Source organism: Polistes canadensis, unplaced genomic scaffold (genome assembly GCF_001313835.1).
Source record: "Polistes canadensis isolate GaletaPanama2010 unplaced genomic scaffold, ASM131383v1 scaffold_3, whole genome shotgun sequence".
Lineage (NCBI taxonomy): Eukaryota > Metazoa > Arthropoda > Insecta > Hymenoptera > Vespidae > Polistes > Polistes canadensis.
In genome coordinates this window covers 2087027-2097062 of record NW_014569550.1, presented here as the reverse complement: position 1 = coordinate 2097062, position 10036 = coordinate 2087027, and the positions used below count along the sequence as shown (strand labels likewise).

General features: G+C 32.5%; 1 protein-coding gene across 8 annotated transcripts in view; it reads left to right on the top strand.

Annotated features, from left to right (window-relative positions):
* Positions 1-10036, top strand: part of LOC106786015 (neo-calmodulin-like) — a 94032-nt gene that overhangs the window by 30831 nt on the left and 53165 nt on the right. Inside the window, exon 1 of one of the 8 annotated variants that reach the window (XM_014746965.1) lies at positions 3953-4034. The exons of 6 other annotated variants lie outside the window; for them this stretch is intronic. The gene's annotated coding sequence lies outside the window, so the exon portion shown is untranslated. Of the gene's footprint in view, positions 1-3952; positions 4035-10036 lie in introns of those variants that run through there. One more of the 8 variants, XM_014746994.1, reaches the window with a different exon arrangement.

The window sequence follows — 10036 nt, the reverse complement described above, 5'->3', positions numbered from 1 at the left end:
AATTTATAACTCCATATGGTATTCTACGCGTAGACAAAAGAGTGTACTTTAATTTAATATAAGTTTTATTAAAATTTATTCACTTTTAGCATAAAAAGTATTTACCATATTTTCAATACTGAAGATACCTAGATTATTAAACACTAGTCTAGATAGAATCAGTATTTGATTACGTGTAATAAGATAAGGTGTTTAGGATCAAATAGTATTGTAATATGTTAAGTTTGATTTAAATGTATGACTCTGTAAAAAAGATAATATGTATTGACACGTGAACTGTAAATGATCAAGTTGCTGATGAAGTCCCCAGTAAGGGACGAAACGTACAACTAGTTCAAAATAAATTGTTCATAAGATTTAATAACCGTCTATAATTCCCTTTGAGACTTATATATTAATAACATATTTTTGGACAAGAATATTGATAATTAAAAAAAATGATACTCTTTTACTCTCAAATAATGGTACACATTTGGGGTTCGAATATTGTCCCATAATATATAAAACTTTTAATACACTTTAGACGATTTAATAACTTTTCTCACAAGTTCATGTCAAACGACGACGGGTTAGGTATTAAACCATTTTTATTTAGGACGCGCATAAAATGGGAATAAAAAACTTACTAAAACTCGAGTTCTTTTTTCAAAAAAAAAACAAACATTCCTTTTACTACGACCACTATTTTTCTGGTTTTGAAGGTGTTTAATTACGTAATATTTAGAATTTATGTTTAATATTATAATTATTCACATCTTATACGCACATAATTGATTGCATACAATTTTGTAATGCTAAAAATACGTTATTAAATAAAAAGTTTTGTTAATAAAATAAAATATTTTTGAAAATGTATATCATAATTTGAGATAAAAGCAACATTTCACATGTATTCGTCTTATCGAAATTATTATCGACCAATTTCGATATTTTTTTTCCTCGGAACGAAAAGATGAAGCGAATGAACGTATTCGTGTTTCTAACTCATATTTCGTTCGAGACGAATGTTGGTAATTTCATATTACGAGGATTAAGAGGGAAATGCGTGTATATACATATGAATATACGTTCATAGCGTATTTGAGGTAGGACCACTTATCCGTTAAGATTTATTACTATCGGTTCGTTAAATTTACGGTACAACGGTTATGCAATGTAACATCTTGCCTCAGATCCTACTCGTAAATTTACAAAATCACGAGTAAAACGTAACCCGTTTGAAATTATTTCCTAAGACTAAAGATTAAGGATTTTCATTGTTAATTATTTAAAAATATATATATAAAAATTAAGTGTTTAATAATAAAATTCGTAGATTTATATATGAGTCATTCAATTGAGAAATCAATGTGAGGCGTAATTTTTAAGAAAATTTATTTGATATTTTGAAAGTTAAATATCGATCAAGTGGTTTTGTAATAAAATTGTAAAAACGTCGAATAGTCGAATTAATCGTTTTGACCTTACAACGGCTCGTATATAGTCGATTTTTCATTATCTTTTGTTTTTTGTTAGAATAATTAAAATGTCCAAATACATTGAAAACTATGAAACAAGAACAATAAACTAGCGAGGTTCTGGATTAAATCAATTTGTTCCTCGAATTGATAATTCACGTGCACGTTCGTGCTCACGCTATGTACAGAAGTTACGAGTAAATCGTATTTACTTATAATCGTTGTCATGGACAGTTAATATCTATATATATATATAAGTGTACTTTAATTTAATAGAAGTTTTATTGAAATCTATTCACTTTTAGCATAAAAAATATTTACCAAAACTTTTCAAAGAAATTGCAAAGATGCACAATTTACTGCATTGCATTCTCTGACATCTTCTGAACATTACATGCTAAATTTGTAACTCGATTTGGTATTCTACGCGTAGACAAAAGATTGTAATTTAATTTAATATAAGTTTCATTAAAATCTACTTACTTTTAGTATAAAAAATATTTATCAAAACTTTTCATCGTATTTTCTTTAAATGGAACTCCATATTTGTATTACAATATTTTTACAGCTTATAAAAAAACAAATTCAATGATGTGCAATATATTGACCTTCAAGTGACCTTTACCGAGAAAATTATGAAATGTTTGTCAGTAACTTCAGTACGCGCTCGGAGGACGGTAAATGAAGGAACAAATGTAAATCAACGTGCAGGATACTAATACAAGCTAAAAAAAAAAAAACTCTTTTCATGTATAAGAAACAATCTTTATTAGTAATTCATTAATTGTTAGTTATTTACCAGGTTTTTTCCATCATACCAAAATTTAAAACCATGTATACTCATGTTTCACCGTAGTATACCTCAATGTGCATCACATAGGACTTTTTTCCAATATAAAACGAGTTTCGATAAAAATTTAATGTAGGTCTTTCTTTCAAAGACTCATTCGATTATTTTTTTAACGTTTTCGTCCTTTCGTTTATGGGTTTGTTTTCCGCGATGGTACTCTTACTAAACGGATCGTTGCAACGTGCAGCGACAAAACCGATCGTCAATGGCCGATACTTTTGGATAATCAAATTTTCGCTAATTAAAAAAGCATGCGAGCAATCAATCAGTCTCGACTCCTAAGTAAAATCGAATTGGTTCTCGATATTTTTCTCTGTGATTTTTTTTTCTCCTTTTTCCCTTTCAAAACAAAATTCCCTTTCACTACAAGCAAAAAATATTCTCATGTACATGGGACAACATTTCACAATTTTTTCGGTAAAGGTTACTTGAAGGTCAACATATTAGACATCGTTGAATTCGTTTTTTTATAAGCTGTAAGAATATTGTAATAAAAATATGCAGTCCCATTTGAAGAAAATACGACGATCTTGGAATTTAAAAAAAAAAAATGACCTTAAAAATAAATTCGGCCCGTCAATATATTTTTTTAACAAAATTTTTCTATCGTACGAAATAAACGAGATATATTAAGTGGTCGAGTTAGGCGAAAGACCCTGTATATGAATGTATGAATTGCTGGCAAGTGACGGACCTGAACTACTTCGTGCAGTTCACGAGTATCGTTTAACGTGAAAACCGCGGATATCAATTTGTGGCTATGAGTATAAGTTAAGAGTAAAGTATCTCGCCAAGATCTGGCTGTTATCGCATCCTTACATCAATGATAAAGAAAACTTGAAATTTAACTATTTGCCTATTAACATTTATCTATCGTGTTCATCAAATTTATCGCTTAGTTATAATACAACGAAATAAAAATTCAAATGATTTCTTGAAATAAAACAAAGAAAAAACAGCAAGCCACCGCACTTTATGATCATGTCAAATATAAAATACCGTAATTATTATTAAATTGATTAAAATCTAATTGTACAAGAATAAAAAAAAAAGAAAAAAAAACAAGTCAAATCAAAACAACCGACAAGACATCATAATAGTTTTAGAAGTTAAAATAAAAGTCTATTATGTACCTAATTCGTGATACGTAATGAACGAGATTCCATTGCAATGGGTTTTGATTGCAAACCCAGGGAAGACCCAACACTGACCTGCCTCATAGTAGCGAACCTTAAACGAAAGGGAAGCTAATTGAGAGACGTTCACCCTAAGTTGCCTTGGTCCTTGCGCGTACACAGAAACGAAAATACGCCCTGTACGCCCTCTTATCTGGCATTTGAAGGGGGTGGGTTGAGCAGGGGGTGGGGTGGGGAGGTTAGAAAGAGAGAAACGTATACTTCTACATTCACATGATAGAAGAGAAGGGATGTAAAGACATAGCAGGCAAACACATATATAAGTATACACTAAACGATAGATAGAGAGAAAGAGAATGAAACATATACACATTCACACATATGAATACTCTGAATGATAGAATGATGGAAAGAGAGGGAGGAAGAAAGAAAGAGAGAGAGAGAGTGAGAAAGGGGTGGGAAGACTCTGATCGCGAGCCTGCGCCGTAGTGTATCAATCGCGAAGGGTGGTGAAGAAGGTGGTGGCGCGGGGAAGGGCGCGTGGCGGCACCAGGGGTGTCAGTCACGGCCCATCTGTCCTGCATCGAGCACGTAAGTCCTGAAAGCGGTTTCTCCTTTTACTACAAGACGACTGCACGAGTTTAACTCACGAGTCTCCTTTCTCTCTCCGATTAAAAAATTTTCAACGTATACTATTTCGATCCTCGAGTCAAATCCAACGCGTTAAAACGTTCAAAATCAGTGCGTGTACAGTAGATACACATATATAATATATATATATATATATATATAGATGTATATTACGTAGCACCTACACACCGAAGGACCTGTATGTATTTGGTTGACGGCTTTCCAGGGACGACCCACCCCTCTCCGCACCATTCGCCGCACCGTCGCTTACAGGGATTGCCTCGAAAATGGCGCTTTTTATTCCGGGATTATTTCCGACTATATTAACGACAAATTTTCTCCAAGATAATATATTTTTTTTCAAGTCCTTGGTCCTTGTCATCTTTCTAATCGCAGTCATCGATCGTCATTTTAGTCGTGTCATCCGCGTCGCTTTAATTGCTCGTTCTACTTATGGAAAAATTTCGAAAATACGTTTCACGTCTTTCTTATTTTGTTATCCCAGTTGTAACAAAAAATTGTATTCGATTTATTCATTTTGTTCGCTTTATCTTACTCTCTCTCTCTCTCTCTGTCTTTTTTTTTTATTTGTGAATGTTTTGATTTTTTTTTTTATTCCTAATGAGACATCAGAATCGAAACGATAACGACGTGACCGTGTTCTCCATGGAATTTCTCGATTTCGAAAGTTCGATGGCTTTGTTTCGGGCTACGTGCCGTAATGCGAATCACGGGTGAATATTAATTATGTTTTGTAACCATGAACGAGAGATTTAGACGAGAATGTACATTAGTTATAAACTTTGATACAACGTGATTTAATAAATGACGATTATATCCCTTTTTATATTGGCGATCGATGAATACACACACACACACAATAATTTATTGTAATAATTTTAATTCTAACGATTAGAAGACACGTGGAACTTGTAATAAATCATTGAAGAAAAATTTGAATTCCTTTGAGTTAGTTCGTTCGTATTTAAGTTCATTCGTTGATTATTGATGATACGCCGTCGTTAACTTTTCCATTGATGTTTAATAAGAAAGAAAACATGATATCGAAGATAAGTCGTTGTTATGAGCACATATTTAAAGTAGTCGACGCGGTACGTGTCCGAGGCCATTCGAAAAGTTCTAATTATAGGTTTATAAATCAAGGAAAGATAAAAGAGATACCGAATCGACCCTTTCGATAGAACAAGGAAACCTGTCATGATAAGATTCAATGCAAATGCCTTATTAAGGAATCGCGTTTGACGCTTGCTTGCTTGCTTGCTTGCCCGCTTGCTTACTTGCTTGTTCGTGTCTCGAACACGCAATAGTATTCGTTCATTCTTATCGTCTTATTTTCCAATTAGTTTCATGATTTTTATTTATAAACTTATTACGGGATAGCCTTCTATTAATGAAAAAAAAAAAGAAATTGTCGAAGAAGACGACAATTTAATTCTTTTTTTATGTACGAACGATACCCGTTTCGTTACCGTTACCGATCATGAAAATCAAATAAAAAAAGCAGCGGGAAATCTTTGGAAATACGATCCTCTAAAAATACAGACTTATTCGAAGACGTCTCTTTCGGTGTGTCTACGATCAAATACGATCGATATAAAGTGCAGACTAGACGCACATTTGATATCTTGTGCAAGGTCAAACATTTCCTTTGGAGACAGTGGACAAGAACCACGTGTCTTGTGAACACCGATATCGATATCACGCTGTCTAGTGTTCACCATCGAGTAAACGTCTTATTGTTAGAGTATCTTTTTACCAACTAATAAACGTTATCTACTTTTTCTTATCTTACATTTATAGACAAATTTTGATTATTCACTTTAGCGTAATTTTTTTGTGTATTTTTGTTTTCTTCTTCTTTCGATTAAATTGAACGAAATAATGTAGGAAAAAATATGAAATTTCAAGTCGGAATAAAGATGACACATGAAAATAAATTCTAAGTAAAAATTGAAAACAAATATTTATCTTTTAAGCACATCTGAATATTTTATATCAAGGAAAATAATGTTAATTATAAAATAATATTGAATATTACCATAGCGTTGTTGAGTATACTATATACATGCATATGTATGTACCGATAATTATAATACTCGTCTAAGTTAAAATAATTAAACAAAATTGATCTTATGATTTATTTTATATTACAATTATAATATTATAAATTAAATTATAAAATAAATGTTTTCAATTTTTTCAATTTTAATCTATGATAGTAACCGACACATACGTACCAATCATCCTGCATTATTCAACTAAATCATTTTCCCTTATTATTTAAACCGAAAGGAAAGCCACGACGTGTTAGTTTTGTTGGTCGATGAAACGAATAGATTCGTTAGTATATCGACGTTATTATATTATATACAAGTACTTGCTTATTATATACCTATGTCATGTATCGTGTTAGATGAATTACGTTGAAAATCATGGATAGAGAGGAGACATCGGGGTGAAATTCGAGCAAGCAATAGTGTATCCCGAGGCAATGTATGCGTGAGCGTGCGTGTGCGCGCGCACGCATGCACGCACGCACGACCAATTCCAGGATCGAAAATCAAATTAATCTCCCATAGTGGCCTCGATAAGTCGATCCAGTTTATCGATTCATGTTGACTAAGCCGTATCCGGTTATCGCTTAATTATGTTACACAATAAAGAGATATCGAATCATTCAACTTTTCCAAATCATCTTGAAAATCCTTATTTGAACAAAACGTTGAATAAAATTCATATACATTCTATAGAATCTAATTAAATTTATAAATTTTCATCTTATACGATCTGACCTAATGATTTTTGATCGTTATATTATGTCAACCGTAAAAGCAATATCCACTGATGCGAGTAATCGAAATAATCTGTCGGTTTTAGTTCTCGTTCAAGGGATACGAACCGTTATCGTCCTACACGTTGTTGCAAACCAATGAACTAAGCTTGATTGTCAACAGTTTAGATCGCTTATAGGGTATTTATTTTAGAATAATTATGAAAATAATTTCGAAATTATAATAGAAAAACTGACGATAATTGACTGTTTTAATTTCTACCAGTTCCGATTACGTATCATATTATTTGTTTCTCCCCCCTCCCCTCCCCCCACTCCCAATCCCACTTACACTATCCCCCTTCCTATATTTCACTCTCTCTGTCTATTTATCGAATCCTTCGTTTTGCAGGATCGACATGAAATTCGATTAATTCGCGAAAAACGGGCGCGTTGCACCGAAATTTCCTGATCGATTTCGAGCTTGCGCGTTCGATTGTGCAAATAACGTATTCTAATTAACGGCGTATCGCGTAAATTTATTCCCAGCGGGAAATGTCGCCTACCGAATCGTCCCATTTTACTCTACCGAAAGCGTCGATCGTCGTTCTCACGCTATTGAATCTTTGAAACGAACCGCGTTTGAAATCGTATCGAGGGAAATTTAACGATTCGATTTGATTCGATTCGTTTTATATATATATGATTCGTTGTTTAATGAAAGAATAGTATTTTTATTATTTTTTGTGTTCAATAAAAGAATAATATTTAAATATATATATATATATATATATATATATATATATGTATATTATTTTTTCTCTCTTTTTTTTTCTTTTTTTTCGAAAAAAAGATTATATCGTTTAATTTGTAGATAATTCCGTAGATATATTTATTTTCTTTCGTACATTTGACAAATCTTTCCGAAAATTGGGAAAGCTTATAGATACGTTCGTTAACTTGATCGATGTACTTTGAGATAGTATCATTGTATCGTCGTAAAATACAATATTACTTCGTTTGTTGTATAATTATATAAAGAGAAAAAGAAACGTATTAAAGGATCGTTTATTTGTGTGGATAAATGAGAACGATGGTTGAAACATATTAAAGATAATGGAAAATGGATAAAGCTAGATACTTCTTATCGTTAGGGGTATGTCAACGTACATAAATACTACCTTCGGTTGTATTCTCTCTTATACTTATTATTCATAAGTTTCGCACCGCTTAGACTTACATTAGTCCGATGTAGGTAAATGCTGAAAACATGACGTTCACGATATTAGCAACCCACTCGTACTTCAATTATTCAGGGGTTACTATCATCAAACATATTCGTGTCGGAAACACACTGTATCATAAGCATCGATCGCTCTTGGAGGTTTTTGACCTTGCCGGAGCACGCGAGATAACGCTCTTAAAACAGGTGCATGCCTCCTTTATACCTGTGTGTCAAGTTCGCGTGCTCTCGAATATTAATTTTTTCTACACGAGTAATTCTAATCTTTATAGGCGTCGTCTATTCGTCTCGGCATTTAAAGTCAAATTCATTCAAAACGTCCTCTTACTCTCCGATTTTAAAATGTTCAAATATCTTATTTATCGTTTTATTTTCAAACCGATATGCTTAAAGATTAATCATTAGTAACGTCTGTATGTATGTATGTATGTCTGTCTGTCTAACTTCGTGTTCTTTTAAAAAGAATTCTTACATGCAGAAAATAACTCGTTATCGTGAAAATATTATGTTGTTTAGTCAATATAAAGCGTATACCGACGATAATATTTTTATACGAGAAAAAAGGGATATGTTTCTGAATAAAATTACAATACGCACTTAACGCGAGAAACATTTTCTACTGATTACGAGATTTACATATTTAGAGAAATGGTGTCGTCAGTTGGAAAATTCGAATGTTATGCAAATAGAAATATTCGAGGAACGAGATACAACTCGATCGTTTGGCGAATATCGATGATAATTTAATATCTTCTTTTAAAACTATCTTTTTTTTAAGATCTATTCTAAATCTATTTTGAATTGTGAATAGGATACGATGGAAGAAAATGTTTCCCCAATTTTTGTACAATTTTCGTTATTTTCTCGAAGAAAACTTCACGGCGAATATCGAATAATCTTTTACTTCGTATCTTCGTATTCTTGTAAACAATTCTTCAAGGACTTACCAGAGTTAAAACAGAAACTTTCGATCCGGTTAACGCGTCCTTGAAAGAGTACTCTCTGAGAAAACTCATTTTTTCTTGTTCGTATTTTTTCCAGCATAAGGGAAAAATTTGTTGCTTTGAATAAATTCAATGATTCTTTTATTAGAGAACAAAATCACGTATCGATAATTTATTAATACTGAATAATATTTGAAAGAGGATAATTTTTTCGTGATTTATTCATTCGATCTTTCGTATTTTTTTTTTTTTTTCAACAAGAGACAACTTCGATGACTCTAAATCGACATATTTATTTCTTAATCGAAGAATTTGTTAGCTATTCGAATGGCTCGTCAGGAATTCGTATATATCGAAATTGTCAACGCGTGTGGTGCGACTACTGTCAACTCGACAGAAAGATCTACGAATATGATACCAGAATTGTCGTATGATTTCCGAAAATGTGGCCGAACTCCGTCGGGTAGGATTTAAACGTTTAGGGGAAGGGGTTGATGTATTCGAACTACATATCCGGACAATGGTGACCAGGCCCTTCCGTCATCCATCTCCTCTGTCGCTTTTTTTCCTCATTTTTCTTCTTCTATTTCTTCTATTTGTATTTTCTTTTTCTTCTTCTTCTTCTTCTTCTTCTTTACGACACAACACCTTTCTAAGGATTAAATCGAAAATGGGGTTGAAATGGAACTTCCTTATGATCGGAAACCTTAACATGAATTCTAAAACGAAATCGTTTCTTAAACCGACGCGATAAAGTTTCTATTTTTTAAATATTTTTTTTTTCAAAGATTAATCGTTCTTGAAAAATATTCATATTTTCTTTTTTTTTTCTTCTAAATATCATATATATTTGAGATCGAACAAAAGTATCATGACGAGTCTCATGACCAGTCTTTCCCCGAAACGGAAGACGATTCTGAAACCGAATTAATATCGATAGGTCGGCGACATTGTTCGTGGTCATCTCAGAACCGCAATGTTTCCG